The following is a 15,644-nucleotide window of genomic DNA, read 5'->3' on the forward strand; positions in this document are numbered from 1 at the left end:
CCTTTCTTTGTCTTTTGTTCCATAAGGATCCACACCCACCGTTCCCGGGGCTCAGATTAAGGGAGCTCAGACTAAGGTTTCAGTTGGCTTTCAGAAATAGACACGTGTCTCTTCCCAAAAGCAGCTCAGAGCCTGCAGCCGGCCCTTCCCAAGAGGGACATGCTGGCCTCACCAGACACACAGCATACACACCACATCCTTCTCCTGCACTATAGAGCAGCCTCATAATGAAGCGTGGGCAAAGAGCCTTCACCAAAACAAGCATCAGTCAGATGCTCCAATCTGTATTTTCAGAAGCAAAACAGGTGATGGAAAGAGATGCTTTGTCCATGTCCATCACCAATGCTGGTCTGAGCATTGCTACTCTCCATAAGCACAAAGGTCCCTTCTCCTGGGAAGCACACCAGGAGTTGTGGGAACTGCTTCTGTCACCACAGGCAGCAGCACATCATGCAGGCTACCTGAGGAAGGGCATGTCACCAGTGCCCATGGACCAGGGTCCACTGAAGTGGTGGGGGACAAAATCACAGCAGCAAGCAAGATCTCAAAGAACAATATATTCTAGAGATGCTGCCTCTTATCAGAAAACCCAGCTCTAAATAACATTCCAGAATATTTGCAGCTCTCCAGCATGCACAGATACTTAAATATGGTGCCCTGGCAAGCTGGCTGTGGAAAACAAACAGCTCTAGAATAAATATTGCACAAGTAGAAAGGACATGAAGTAGGAAGGTGAAGGAGTCACTCAAAACTGAAATTATGGGTTGATTTCCTCCACAAAACAGGAATTTCTCTGAGAGTGCACAGCAGCCCCTCTTGCCCCTTATTTTGGTGCACACTGGCTAGGGCAGGAGTTGAGGTCTCATGTGAGTCCTTGCAGGAGACATGTCAGCCCTTCCCTCCCGCTGGCAGTAGTGCCGCATGGACACAGCCTCAGGAGATGTGAGACAGTGGCTCCTCCACTGACACAGGCATCTTCCACTCAGACCATAAGCAAAAGGGTATTTCAGTACTTTTGCATCCCCCAGTGATTGGCTTAGGCCAGGGAAGGCAAACATTGCGTAGAGACCCAGCCTGTACTGAACAAAAAGACTCCAGAAACCCACTGCAGCCATGCACCCCACAATCATCACCACCAGCTGGTACAGCATTTTTTGTCTCAGAGCATCTTTCTAATGATGGAACCCAAGGCTGCCCAAGTAAAGCCAAATTCATGCCAAGGTCCCAAGCTTGGCAAAATGCACATTGTGCAAATTTTTTTACTGTAGAAGATACAGCAAGTGTTGTGACCCTCAAAGTAATTTTAAGCACATATGTCCAGGGGCAGGAAGGGCTGCCAGGAGTGAGTGAAAACAAGACCACTCTTCACAAGACAAGGTTGAGACAGCAAAAATCCCGTGGCCTTCCTTGATGAGTTTCCTAGCCACACTCGTGCTCAGTCACAGGTTTAAACCACAGAGCACTTCCCAAGGCAGGCAGCAACACCAAATGGCATCCCGCTTAGTAATGCCCTCATGGTGACATCTGTCCATGTTATTGCCACATCCCCACTGCCTGGTACTTCTGTGCTCTTCTGCTATCCTGGCAAAGCAGGGAGATGGACAAGGGAATACATGTACCTTATATAAATAGCTCAGCCAGGTTATTTTTAACTCAACTTAGCACAGTCAGCAATGATGGTGAAGAGCAGCAAAGAGAGCAAAGAGAGAAAGTGGCAGAGACCACAGCCTCAGGCAGCTCTGAAGAGGTTCAAGCTCTCCTGTCACCTGATCTGGTGAGGACTCCAAGACTATATTTTGGGTAGAACCCCCAAGAACACTTTGAAGTGCACATCATGAAGTACTGGCTGAATTGTCACCTGTTCTTTATTTTATTGCTGTGGTCACTTCCAATCTTGACACCAAATGCTTACTTGAGCCTCCCTGGGACAGGGGAGAGAAGCAAAGAGAAATTACAATGCTAAGTCACAGAACCACACGAAAACCTTAGGCCAGAAGGCACTTCTGGAGGTCCTGAGTCAGTCCTGTCCTCAGCCCGCAGCAAAGTTCACTAAAAAGGGAGGTCAGGTTGCTTAGACTGTACAGCTGAGTTTGAAAGACTGATGAGGATGGAGATCCCATTGGCCTCCTTGGGAAATGTGCCTCTCTGGAATCTTGTGGAGAAGCTCAGGCTGCATTTGCCCTGCAGAGTTACCCAGATGACTCTGGTCAAACTTACTGCCCACCAGGACCCTCACAGCCTTCACAAGAGCTGCTCCTTTCACTGCAGGGAGAGGCTGCACATCAGGAGCAGAAGTTGACTTTTATCTTTATTAAATTTCATGGGGGGCTGGTTTTACTTTTTTTATAGGCATAAAGCAGTCTGGAGCCTCCAGCCTGCTTAGAAAGCCCAGGAGTGGGAAGTGCCCATGGAGGGTCTGTTGCCAGATGCTGGACTTCCCTGCAGTGGCCTGTCAAGCATCATTCTTCCCATAAGCAACCAAAGTGGTTCACCCTGGAGCAAGGGAGCCTGAGGCACCATCATTCTTACTCCTCTGCCAACAGCACCTGGAGCTCTGCTTCTTGAAGGTTCACACCACTCACCCACGAATCACCCCCAGTCACAGGAGAAGTTTCTTTATTAATATTTTTCAGCCAACGTCAGCTATAAATCAAGCTGAAGCATACAGACCACCCTTCAGTGTGTGTGAAGACAGTTGTGCTCAGTAAGTGCAAAGTCAGTTTGTACATCCCAGGAGGCACAGGAGAAGACTCCAGGTATGATTCCACACTCAGTGGTAATACTTTTTTTTGGCAGTTCAACCTGTCCCTTCACCACTCCCTTTTCTGCCTCGTGTGGTGCCATATTCTGCAAATTCTGACAGAAAGAAACATGGTGAGTTGAGGACATATGTGCCTTCAGTCAACATGGCCTTTATAAGATACCACAGTGGATCACGGGAGTATGGAGACTAGCAAAACCCAAAACAACCCCAAACCTCAGCTCAGTTTCATTAGGCTTATCAGAGCTCTCAGGAAGGGCAGGAGGCAGTATTAGTGGAGCAGAGGATGGGGCAATGCCAGCCTCTTTGGAGGGTAAGCCCCACCTTCCTCTGATTCACCTCTAGCCTTCCAAGATAGCCTGTGTACAGAAAGATAAAGCTAACTTGCCTGCATTCTCCAGAGACAATGCCCTCTTTCACTTTGCTGGTTACCTGGGCAGCAATGAAAATATTATTGCTTATCAACTTCCTTGTGAGTACTAATGTGCTTCTGAATTCAACAAGAGGGCAAATTCCACCTTAGAGACCTTTTATATGCTGGCAAGATCCTACTTCATTACAAAAGTAAAGCAAATAAAACAATCCTGGTTCAAAGAGCAATAAAAATTGGAAGCCTCTTCTGTCCCCCCCACCTGCAAAAACTCAGCTTAAAAGGAAGTTATGAACTTTCAGGGACATCGCCACATTTCTCGTCAGAAAGGCAACCTTGAAAAACTCATCATCAGACACTCTGCAAAGCTCAGCAGTTTCTCCTGAAACCAGAACACTAGGCTTTCACTCTCCTGTTTCTCAAAAAGAAGTTTCCTGCTATTCAAGGCCAAGCTGGCTTCTGGGTTTCAGAAACCAAAGTTCAGCTCCCCACCAAAATGATGCAGCTGGGTGTCAGTAACCTGCTATGTTCTTTGGGAAGACAAGGACACTTGGTCCACCTGCCTTTACTGTGAGGCCCGCAGACATCTGGCAGAGTGGGTGTCTTTGCTAAAGGCTACTGTACAGAAGGCTTTCCTTGCAGCAAAGGTTTTCCTTCAGCATCACTGGTTCAAGGGTTCAAGATTGTTCACCTCCAGGGAATCCCAATATCTTGGTCACTTGCCCACAGGAGTCCAAGTGGAATCCATTGGGATAGCCAGATTTCCCCTCAAACCTCTTCTGCCTACCTGAGCAGTTGTGGCTGCCATCAGAACACAAATACATGAGAAAACCTGAAGTGCCCAGCGGGATGGTGAGACAATGGAAATACACCCAGTGCAGATGTTTCTCCTGAGTACTGTCAAGGTTTGGAGGTTACACACTTCACTTGAATGTCTCGATATACAGCCCTCACATCTAATGTGATCCTATGTCACTGCACTCCCCCGTGGCTGGAGCTGTACACACAGGCTTGAATGTGATGAGATCGTGGCCAGTGACACCAAGTCTGTATCTCACCTCTGAAACTGCCTGGGGAAATGAAAACTGCTGAAGAGCTGGGGGGCACTAACCAGGCTCCTATTTGTCTGGGAAGGAAAGCACAACCATGCAAGGGCACAGTGTAGGAGACTCCACCTCTCCACCTCCAGTTAAGCCTCACAGTCAACCTGCCCATAGTTCTAACTCAGGACAGATGTGGAGCCTTCAAAATCCCCAAGGATAATGTCCTCTACCTGCCTGGTCCCACTGCCCTCCTGGGGATGAAGTTTTCTCTAATGTCTGACCTACTTCTCTCCAGCTGCAGCTTGCATTCTTGGTCTCCTTATTACATTGTCAGTGCCAGGGAGAGTCTGGCTCTCTAACTGCCCTCCCAGAAGCTGTATCTTTCTCTTAGCGAATCGGTTTGGCAGCAAAGGACACAGATATCTACTACCATAGACCAGAGAAGAACCAGCTGAAAGTTTCCCAGATGTGAGCCAGAATTAGAGGGAAATGGTCCCTGTCCTTCTGAGGGCAATGACAGCAGGACTTTGTTCCTTGAAAGGCAGCAGGCAGCATCAGAGGTATTCTCTGAAACCCATCGCTGCAGAATTCTTTCACCTCCCTTACAGCATCATCTGCATACAAAAAATAGTGAGGGGCCCACACAGAAGAGAAGTGTAGGAAAATCTCCCACACCCATGCAGAGCCTGTGGAATTATGATTCAAGTTGAGGCCTTTCTCTTTGAGTGGCTGATTAAGTCAGAATTGACATCTGTCTGTTCTCCAGAAAACTCCTAACACACTTTTGAGCTCTTTAACAGCAGGTGCCGCTTATATGAAGCATGACAAGCCAGCAAGAGAGCAGCAAAGGCAGGTCTCACAGGCACAACAGCCAATGCTTTCTTCCACCACATCACAGAATCACAGAATAATGCTGAGTCGGAAGGGACCTAACCAGACTATTGAAATTCAACTCTTGTCCCTGCACAGGATATCCCCAAGAGTCGCTCCATGTGAGAGTATTGTCCAATCACTTCTTGAACTCTGTCAGGCTTGGTGCTGTGTTGGAACCCAGGGCATGGGGAATATTTTCCTGCCTGTCCTGACAAGTCCCGATCCCCAGGAAAACACTGCTTTTAACTTTCGTCCATGGAGAGGGTTTCCAAGACTTTGGGATGAATTGGAATCTGCAAGTGTGTGAAATAGATAATAGTATATTAGGGTGAAAAATTTAGAGTTTTGGGGTTTTAGCATGCAGGTATATAGAAGACAAAATGGAGGATTTGGGGCATTGTCTGGTCTTCTTCTTCTTTATCTACTCCATTTTCTGCTGTGGTGGCGGCACAGGGTGATTGGCTGGGGAGATGCAGATGCTGCGTGGCAGACAAATAATTAGTTATTGATAGATAAATAGAAATAAAGTATATTTTAAGGGTTAATTGGATAAAACAGCTTTAAAAGGCCTTGAAACTGTACATCTTGTGACTTTTTTGCTGTCTTCTCTGTGTGCACTGAGTCTGGTGTAGACAGCGTGCAGAACTTCTGATAAGATAAAAATAAACAGCAACCTGAAGACTGAAAAAGTCCTGTTTGTCTCTTACTCCTGGCATAGAATTTTTTATTAGGAGTCTCCCACGCAGGGGGCCCCAAGGGGTCTTGCACAGTGCTGCAACCACTTCCCTGGGGAGCCTGTTCCAGTGCCCAGCCACCCTGAGGGTGAAGAACCTTTTTCTGATATCTAACCTAAACCTTCCCTAAATCAGTTTCAGGCCTTTTCCTCAAGTCCTGTCACTGGTCATGAGAGTGTAGGTATGAGTGTCTGCCCCTTCTCTTCCCCTCATAAAGAAGTTGTAACTGCAATGAAGTCTCTCCTCAGTCTCCTCCAGGCTGAACAGACCAAGTGACCTCAGCTGCTCCTCAACCAGCTTCACCTCTAGGCCCTTCACCATCTTCATTGCCCTCCTCTGGACACTCTCTAACAGCTCAATGTCTTTTTTCCATTGTGGTATCCAGAACTGCCCCCAGCACTGGAGGTGATGCTGCCCCAGAGCAGAGCAGAGCAGGACAATCCCCTCCCTTGCCTGGCTGTGATGCTGTGCCTGATGCACCCCAGGACACGGGGGCCCTCCTGGCAGCCAGGGCACTGCTGCCTCATGTTCAGCTTGACAGCAACCAGGACCCCCAGGTCATTTTCCATGGAGCTGCTCTCCAGTCTCTTGTTCCCCAGTCTATACACACATCCAGGGTTGCCCCTCCCCAAGTGCACAATCCAGCACTTCCCCTTGTTAAACTTCATACTGTTGGTGGTTGCCCAACCCTCTATTTTATTAGAGTTTCTCCACAGGGCCTCTCTGTCCTCAAGGGAGTCAACAGTTAATGCAATTTAGTGTCATTGGCAAACTTGCTTAGTATCCCTTTCAGTCCTGCACCCAAGTTGTTAATGAGCCAAGGGCCAAGGATGGAGCCCTGTGGAAGCCCACTAGGGACAGGTCTCCAGTTTGATGTCACCCCATTGTGAGTATGGTACCCTATATATTATCAATTTTAAAATTCATCATTTAGAGCATCAGTAGTCAGTAGCAGGTTGAGTTTTGCTTTTTGGTTCTTAGTCTGGCTATGATTGATGCCGACTAAGTAGGAAGACTACCCATTCTTTCCCGGCCAGGGAAAAGAGATTCTGTGCCAATTCATTCACCTCCTGGGCTTGGCAAATATACAGTTTCTGGAAACCATGCCATCACTCTGAAACTATTCCATCAGTGCAAGTCCAAAAGTATTGTTTGGTTCAGACTTGGAGCATGGGTTTGGGGCCAATCTCTTTATTGCTGCCATTCACTGCACTCCAGTTTGCATTGCAAAGCCATCTTGGAACATGCAGACAGGATTCCCTCCAGCTGAAATTAAATCATTCCAGGATCAGGTCCCAGTATTCTCCATCTGCTATGGAACCAGCTGAGTCAAATTAAAACATCCAAAATGCCTGTGGATATAAAAAGTCCTGGTATCACCTCTTTCACTCTCCAGATCTGCTTTTCTTGAACTATAGATGCTACAGCTAGCATAGAAGCGAGTCACTGCACACAGACATCCCTCTCTGATTGACCTTCAGCCTTACCTGTCTTCATATAGACTACTTGCTTTACCTCCTCTCCTCCAAGTACTGCACTCTAATATTTCTTTTAGGTGCTCCTCAATCTCTGATCGTTTGATTCAGCACCACTGCTCTCCTCCAGTCTCATTCTTCGCACCTCTCCATCTTCACACCTCCCAGCAATGAAGATCAGCCTCTCCTCCCACATTGTAGTAGTTTAATTACTGTATACTTCATTCCTGCCAGCCCCTTCACGTATCTCCGCCAGTAAGAGTTTTGATCATCTTCCAGCTTTGTCCCAATGCACCAGCCTTCTCTTCAATCCTTCCAGGCAGGAGCCCCTCTAGAAGTGCCTCCACATCCCTGCAGACCTCCCTGCTAAAGGCTCTCTCTCCTTCTACCACTGCTGCTTTCTATGCCAGCCTATTTCCCCAGCACAGCTGATATCCACGCCAACAAACTGATCTTTTCTATGCCTTTGAGTCAGCTCTGGGCATCTGTGCCTCACTGACTTTTAGAGCCAAAGGCTTATCTGTCTGTTTAGCCAGCCCTAATGGATTTTCCGCCTGCAGATTCATCTAATGGCTTTTCTTGAACCACATCCCCAACATCCTGTGTCAATGCGTTCCACTGTTTATCTGTATCCTGTAGCTCCTGGGCAATGATAAACAGAGGAACAATCACTCCCTATCTGAACTCTCCATCCCATCATACTACCATATGTGAAAAGCTGTATGTCATATCCCTTTTCAGACATACCTTTTCCAAGCTAAACAGTTGTCCTCCTCAGCATTCCCTTTCTGCATTACCAGGTCCTCAATGAGCTGCAGGAAGCTAGTCTGGCACGAGGCATGGAAGACCCAGTTGCATTATAGATGTACCCAGATAGTTCTGGCATTTTTTTTTAAAATCAGTGCAGTAGGAAAAAGAAAAAAAATTTAAAGAAAACCCAAAAAGGTAGCACAGTCCTTAAAATCTGGCTGCGAATTAAAGCAGAATTCTGAATTCCTGACATAATGCAGGCCAGGCAGCTTAGGATGCTATTTCCATGCCTTAGGCAGCAAAAACAAAGACTGTCTGTGTGAAGAAGAGTGAGAAATAACGCACTGGGTAGGACACACTGGGCCTCACTGCAGCTATCTGAATATGCAGTTTTCTGTGACTATCTTATATGCATTCAAGAAACTACATTAGTATCTAGGGCTTTCCAGACCCGATAGCCTTCAGGCTCCAGGAAACTTCTGAAGACTGGTCAGAGCCAGTGGAGAGTCAGCACTGTGCTCCTAGACTAGCCAAGGATGACAGCAAGTGGGATGAGTCCCACAGAGGGCTCCCTGAGCAGGTTCAAGGACTGCAGGTGAGTGCTACACCTGTCCTGGATGACACTGTCATGCCAGGGAACTCCAGGCATAGGAAGGACAGCAGGTAATGACACAAGTTGATATGAAAGTTTAAAAGGGGTAAGTTTGGAAATAGCTCAAAATAAAAATCTAGATTTCCTGGGGAAGTCTTGCTTTTCTGCAGGAGTCAAAGACACTTGCAGATTTCCACACTAAGAGACTAAAACCACTGTGTGATCATCTGTCTGTTCCGGTAGTGGCCAGTGGCACCAGTGGAAGCAGAACCCCACAACAACAAAAGGTGTGTGAAACACTTCCAGTGCCATTAATCTTCCAAACTCACACAACTGAGTTTGACTGCAAGATAGGCAGAAATAAGAGTACAAATGCTGCGATTTTTTTTTATATATGTAAGGTAAGCTGTCATGAAGTCATAGAGAAGTTCATGTTGCAAGTCATGTCAGGGAAGGAAGTATAGGTAAGACATTTTAACTCTTCAGAAATATGCAAAACCATGCATAAAATAATGACTAGTTTCTCAAAATTGAAAGAAAGAGAAGGTAGAGAAATTGTCACTTCAGTTCCCTCTTTACACATTAAATGCATTTTCTCTATCAGGCTGAAGAAGCCCTGTTCTAGTAACAGCCCACAGAAAACTGGATACCAAATCAAAAGTGTCAAAACAAAGAGATTCCCCAAGCTAAGAGCAAGATAAGCTTTAGTGAAATAGGGTTTTTTTAAACCTCTAGGATGACCAAAATGTTCTCAAGGATATCCTTTGATATTTTTTCTCAATTTAGCGCATCAACCTATAAAGCAGATATGTGTGCTGCAGAGAAAGTTAGGAATTCTCAACCACTTATCCGAGTTCAACATGCATCATGAAGATTGGGAAAGAAGCATGGAACACAAGAACCAAGACAGACTTTCTAGGTGGATTTTAGCTGTGGGTTTCCTTGCTTTAACTTTGCGAAACCTCCACTTCTAATATCATCACCAGGATTTTGCTTCTAGTATCATGACCAAATCACAGGCAAATTTAGGCTGGGAGGGACCTCGGATGGTCCAAAGCACAAACTTCCAGTCAAAACAGGGTCAGCCTTTAAGTCAAGCCAGGCTTTTCACAGCCTCACTCATGTGAATTCTGAAAATCTCCAGAGGTCGAGGTACTAAAGGTAAGAAAACCATCCTGCTAAGCCCCTGTCTGGATAATTGTGAACTCAGTGGGTCATTACACACCAATCACAAAAGCAGGTACTGGTCCTACCCAGTGCTCTGCCTCCATGAGGATGAGTTACCTACCCTACCCTCTCCAGACCTCAAGTCAACACAGCCAATGAAGTCCTTCTCCACTTACAGTCAATGTTCAAACTGGCTCAGAGGACACCTGCCTTCAAATTGTCATCCCTCCAGAGACCATAAAACATAACTCAGGAGAGAAAGTCAGCTGTTGTCTTAGGGAACCAGAATACCACCTTGGGACCCTAAAGGCAAAGCCCAGCAGAACATGCTGGGAGCTTGCAGAGGAGATGTGTATCTGTGAGATGAGATGAGATGCTCTAAGGGTGACAAGCTGAGAACAGAAATTTTTTCAGGAGGCCAGGTAGCTGCTGTTTGGCTAATGGCAGACTGAGAGATGTCACCTACTTCCAGAGAACACTGCTATTTGCACTGAGTGACATTATTTAGGTGATCATCCTGTTCAAGTTTCTAGCTATGCATCATCCTGGGAAGCTCTTCCCACGATTCCTCCTCTTTGCTGCTAAAAACACAACTGCTTTATTATTTTGCCAAGTAATAACTTCTGCTTCCAGCTACTGGCTCTCATTGTGGTTTGTCAGCCCAATTGAAGAATCCATTATCTATAAAGACAGAAGCAATTTTTGATCTTTTCAATTCCACAGAAACCAAGAGTTCACCAAAATACAACCTGGAGACCAAAAAAGACAAAAGCATCAACTTTCCACTTGGGCTTTTACCTATAAAATCTTATAGAAGGGTTGGGTTTTTCTGCTTCAAGACTTGTGTTGGCACATCCTGGCAGGATGCATCACACCCAGAACTACTGCACAAGAAGATTAATATATGACAGGAGCATGAGCCTCAAATAGATGTAAGGGGCTGTGAAATCAAACACTTCAATCCCTATTAACCCTTTAAATAAATGCCATGATTTTTAAAACTGTGAGACACTGAATTCCAATTGATTTCTATGGAACATGTCAGATGCCAGGTTATCATTGGCAAAGTCAATCTTTTCAATTAAGACTTGAGCATCAGTTACTGACATAAAGACCTTTTGCAAATTCAAAGTGAAACAGCCATGACCACAGGCAGGAGGGGTCAGAAGACAGACTCTGATCCTCCCTGACTGGAAGGAAAAGAGCCTCTCATGTAGAAGAAGCTGAACATTACAAGAGCAGGAACTTGGAGCAATGCTATTCTGATTTTGTTTTTGTTCCTCTACGTGTGTATTTTGGTATTCAAATTAAATTAGAGAAAATGGCAGAGAAAAATAATGTGGACTAATTACATTTAAGTAGATGTTAGCAAGACAATCTTTGACTGCTTCCACTTGTCTCTTGCAATTAAAGAGCTGTCTGGATTCTCTATGCCTATTACCCTGCAATTTTGTTGCCAGCACAGGCTCCTTTTAAGGAGCAGATAGAATAGAAGAAACCAAGGGTGACAAGGAAGATTGGTCCTTCCTGGCATCATTCACATTACAGGTGGTGTTCCTAAAAACATCAGTGTTAGGCTTCCTAGAAACGAGCACTGCAACTGTGCCAGCAATTCAGGCAAAATGGTAGCTATGCTTTTCTTAGGCAATATGGTTTACATTTTTCAGGATTTGTGTATTCTTGCTTAGGGAAAACACTGTGAAACACTATTTTAAATAACTGGTTTGAAATAACCTTGATGTAACCATATGAAAGGTGGCTGAGAACTGAACAGCACTGGCAGAGTCAAGTTTGCTGCAGCCCAGAAAGCAAAATTGCACAGACACCCAACAGGGTGGCTGGGTGCTACAGGACTCAGCACAGATCAATGGTGTGACACTGGGGGTCATTCAGGGGCAGCCCTTCAGGGGTCCTTTTGGCAGACTGGCAAATGTCCTACATGCTAACACTCCATAGCAAAACAATATCCAGGTGGGGCTGGAGTAGGACAGACAGTACAGGGAGAGATCTGCTGCTCCCAGACCTGTGCTTGTACGTGTTCTTGTTCGCCTGCGGTTTCAGTCCATATCCCAGCACACAGAGGGAGCCACGTCCGAGAAAAAGGCATCTGCCCACCAAGCACTTCTCATGCACCCTACCATTGATTCCCAGAAAACCTGGGGTGGGATCCAGAGATTTCAGAGTCTCCCAAGGAGGAATTCAGCTCTTGTAACATATGCTCTGGAAGGCAAGTTTAAATCACAGTATTTGGAGAGAAAGGACTGATTAATTTTGGCTCTTGGGAGTAAACCCAGTATTTGCCTTGGCCCCTCCGCACACTTTTTTGTCCCTGCTCAACTTCATGTATAAGCTCAAGTCACGAGGATCATATTTCCTGTATTAATGCAGCCCTGACATGGACAGCCTTGCCCAGTCACCTTTTTCTGGGAGAAGCTCTCACCCAGCATTGCCTCCTCTCCTGTTTAAGCACAGCTCCCAGAACTGCAGGAGGAAGAACAAGATGGAGTTTGTCCTCTGCTGCTTTCCTGGAAGCTATCTTATCAGCTTTCATGAACTTTGTCTTAATCTCAGCTATAAAAATAGCATAGCTGCTGGGATTTACTTCTGCTCTGTCTTCCTTATCATTTTCTTAGGTGACTCTGTCCCACAGAGGGAGAGAAGCACTGCAGACTCATCAGTTGCAACCTCCCCTCTGCAGGTAGGTCCATGTTTCTTGGCACAGAGATGAAGAGCAGGCTATTCACCAGACTGGAAGGAAACTCTTCAACAAACCAGGGCCCTGAAGGATGCCCAGAAGAAAGAGCAAGAGAGGCACCAAACTTTGGGCACTGCAGTGGAAAATTTGAAACTGTGTGAAGCAGAGCAGGGAACAGGTCAACAAGGGAAGAGAGAACAGGGCTTGGAGCTGCACACTGTCATTGGTCCTGCTCTTGGCAGCAGCATGTCTCCAAGCTTTAGAAAGGATTTTGCTTGGCTGAGGGTCAGAAAGTCCTATTTGTGAATTTCAAAGTGCTTTAGAAATAGTAAGCATCAGCATTACACTAATAGAGCCCTGCAGGGTGTATTTTCAAAATGGGGAATTGCTGGCAAGCCTGTAATACCACAGAGGGGAAATCCCTGGAAATACTAGGCCAGTCTAGCTTCTATACAAGCCAGTAAAACCCTGTGAGTATCAAAACCTCTCAGCCAGTACAACCTCCTGGATGATGTAAAGGTCTTTCCTGTTCCTCCTGAGGAGAGGCAGGAGGCGCGTCAGCATAATTGCAGTGTGCTGCAGGCTGCTTGCCTCAGTCAGCTCCGCAGCCAGGGCAGCTTTACAGCGTGTGCTTACGGGAAGCCACGTAATGACTACATGTGAAACACCTCACCACACCATCGCTCCGGTGCCTTCTTGCCACGGGAGCAAGAGACCAGACCGTCTGTGCTCCTGCTGTGCATCAAAAGGTGGCCAGACACAGCTCTTTCAAAGCACAGCTGCTGTCCAGCCTCACCAGGGATGCTCTTGGCTCTGAGCAGCAGTTTAGTAGCATCCATCAGCAGCCACCCAGACAGCCCACTGGCCAGCTGTAAGATCACTGGTGTTTATAACTGGGGGTCAGGAACATTCAGATAAGGTGCTGGCATTTTGTGGGGCTTTTTTGTTGAAGCAAACACTTCAAACAAACTTTTCCTAAGAGAGTGGAGAACAGGGTGTGGCTGTTAAGGACTGGCTGAGTCCCCTTGAACCAGCCAAGAGTGGATGGTGGGGAAATGATCTCTGGGACAGTTTCCCTCCACACAGTTTCTTTACAGAGTCTCTGTCATACCCTGTCACAGCCCATTCCCCAACAGTTTTCCCATCAAAATCCCTGCTGGGGAAATCTGGACCTAACAAGGTAGCGTGAAGACTTCATACTATGCAGCCACTGTGGATCAAGGAATACAAAAAAGTCAGAGGCAACAAACTGACCACAAATTATGAGGAGCCTGCAAGGTCAGGCATCAAATACAGCTTAGCCTGCCCCAAAGCAACCGTCTACCACTCAAAGCATCGCCTTTTTTTTCTGGGATATGCCAAAGCTTTCAGTTGTCTCCCTAAACCTCTGTAACAGTGAGTGCTTGGACACCTGAAGCTCACAGCACAGGGACCTGCTCTGTCCTCAACTATTCATCCCCAAAACACAGCTCACACCACATTTAGGCATCTGGCAGTCCAGACAGCCCACAGGCAAGAGAGAACTCCCCCTTGCAGAAGCACCATAAATCTGTTCCAGAGACAGCAGCCTGCCCGGTGCCAATGCACCTAGAAAGAGACACACAGACTTAGGCAACTGAAAATCCACTCATTATCCAGCTACAAACGAATGTAGCGGACACAGAAACGAGAAAATATTTTCCATTGCTGGCATTTGCAGAGTGGGAAATTTGCTCAGAGGGGACAAACCAGCACACTTGAAAGACAGACAGTAATTACCCAGGCAGAAAAGGAGAATGAGAAGCACACAACATCTGGAGATACCCTGACCTGCCATCAGGAAATCCACCTGCTGCACAGATACAAACAGCAGCCAGCTGGATGAATGGGATGGAGGTGATCAGTGCTGCTGGTCAGGCAGGAGACAGTGGTCTCCCTCATCCCTGGCCTTGCAAAAACAGGCACGCTCATGCCTAGGTGCTTTGACTCAGAGGAAGAGGGGCCATGAGGAGCTTAGGGCAGGGTTGGGGTGCAGGCAGCAGAATTGTGTGGCTCTTTGTCCAAACATCACCAGTACCTGGGTCTCACATTTCCTAAGGCAGCTCTACTGAGATAATGGGCAGTGATTTGTTGCTACAGAGTAACAGATTGCATGAATTTGAAATGCAGCTCATAGAAGCTATAATAATAGATGTCATAATGCTAATTCACCAAATTACAGCAGCACAGATGAAAACACGTCTTTTTTTCCTGTCTCTTAGAAGCAACCAGCTCTCCCCTGTTCTGCCTCCCAATGCTCTAGAGTTTCCTGAAATGCTCACAACCAAAACATGAACTCCCTAGTGTCTCCATCAGTCACTCCCTATCTCTGATCAAACCAGGAGAGATCAGAGCTCTCCAAAGAGGGCACAGCCAGAGGAAGAACAAAGGGAACAGCAGGGCTACACAGGCTGCTCCTTTTTTAACCCACTGGGGAGCCTGCACTGGAGAAGCTTAAAGGCAACCATCAGTCAACCTTCTCCCAAATGTTCCCTGAATCCTCTGCAGAAATCACTCCTCTTGAGCACCCAAGGGGCCAAAAGAAGCTAAGTCTGTCCAGGTAAATACCCTTCAAAAGGACTGCAGTACAGTGTCTTCTTAGAAAGCATAAATAAAAAGGGCTGGGACTGGGGCAGGGTGGAATGGGAATCAGGAACAGACAGGATGCTCCAGAGCACGACAAGGAGGGCACCACTCCCTGCAAAGTGAGCAATATGTTCAGACTCTACACATAGCTGGGCTCACCGGGCCATCGGTCTGCAAAGTGCTGTCTTCAACAGCCTGTCTTGGCCTTTGACAGAGCTGCGGCATCAAAGCCAGACCCACGGAAGAATCAGTCCTCAAAGATGTGCTGCCTGAAAATAAGACCCCTTCAAGGTGCCAGTTCCCCCTTCAGGGGGAAGTGGGACCAGGGGATCCCGGTGCCAGAGAGTTATTGATGTGGTTGTCGTCACGCTCTGTTCAAGATGTGACCTACCCTGACATCAAGCACCCGAATTCCCCACAACTCGCAGGAAAGAGGCCAAATTTAACCCATCGCACACACAGCCATAGGTGAGGCTTCTGTATAAATAATAAGCGAAGTTATACAGATGCCAGACCGTGCCACCGGCGGCAGGGCTGGCAGGAGGCGCAGCGTGCCCGACCAGGCTGATGAGCCATCCTG

General features: G+C 46.8%; 1 protein-coding gene across 2 annotated transcripts in view; it reads right to left on the minus strand.

Annotated features, from left to right (window-relative positions):
• The window catches only part of CORO2A (coronin 2A), a 57,632-nt gene that overhangs the window by 41,392 nt on the left and 596 nt on the right, over positions 1 to 15,644 (minus strand). The gene's annotated exons all lie outside the window — the stretch shown is intronic.

This window comes from Haemorhous mexicanus, chromosome Z (assembly GCF_027477595.1).
Source record: "Haemorhous mexicanus isolate bHaeMex1 chromosome Z, bHaeMex1.pri, whole genome shotgun sequence".
NCBI classification, from domain to species: Eukaryota; Metazoa; Chordata; class Aves; order Passeriformes; family Fringillidae; genus Haemorhous; species Haemorhous mexicanus.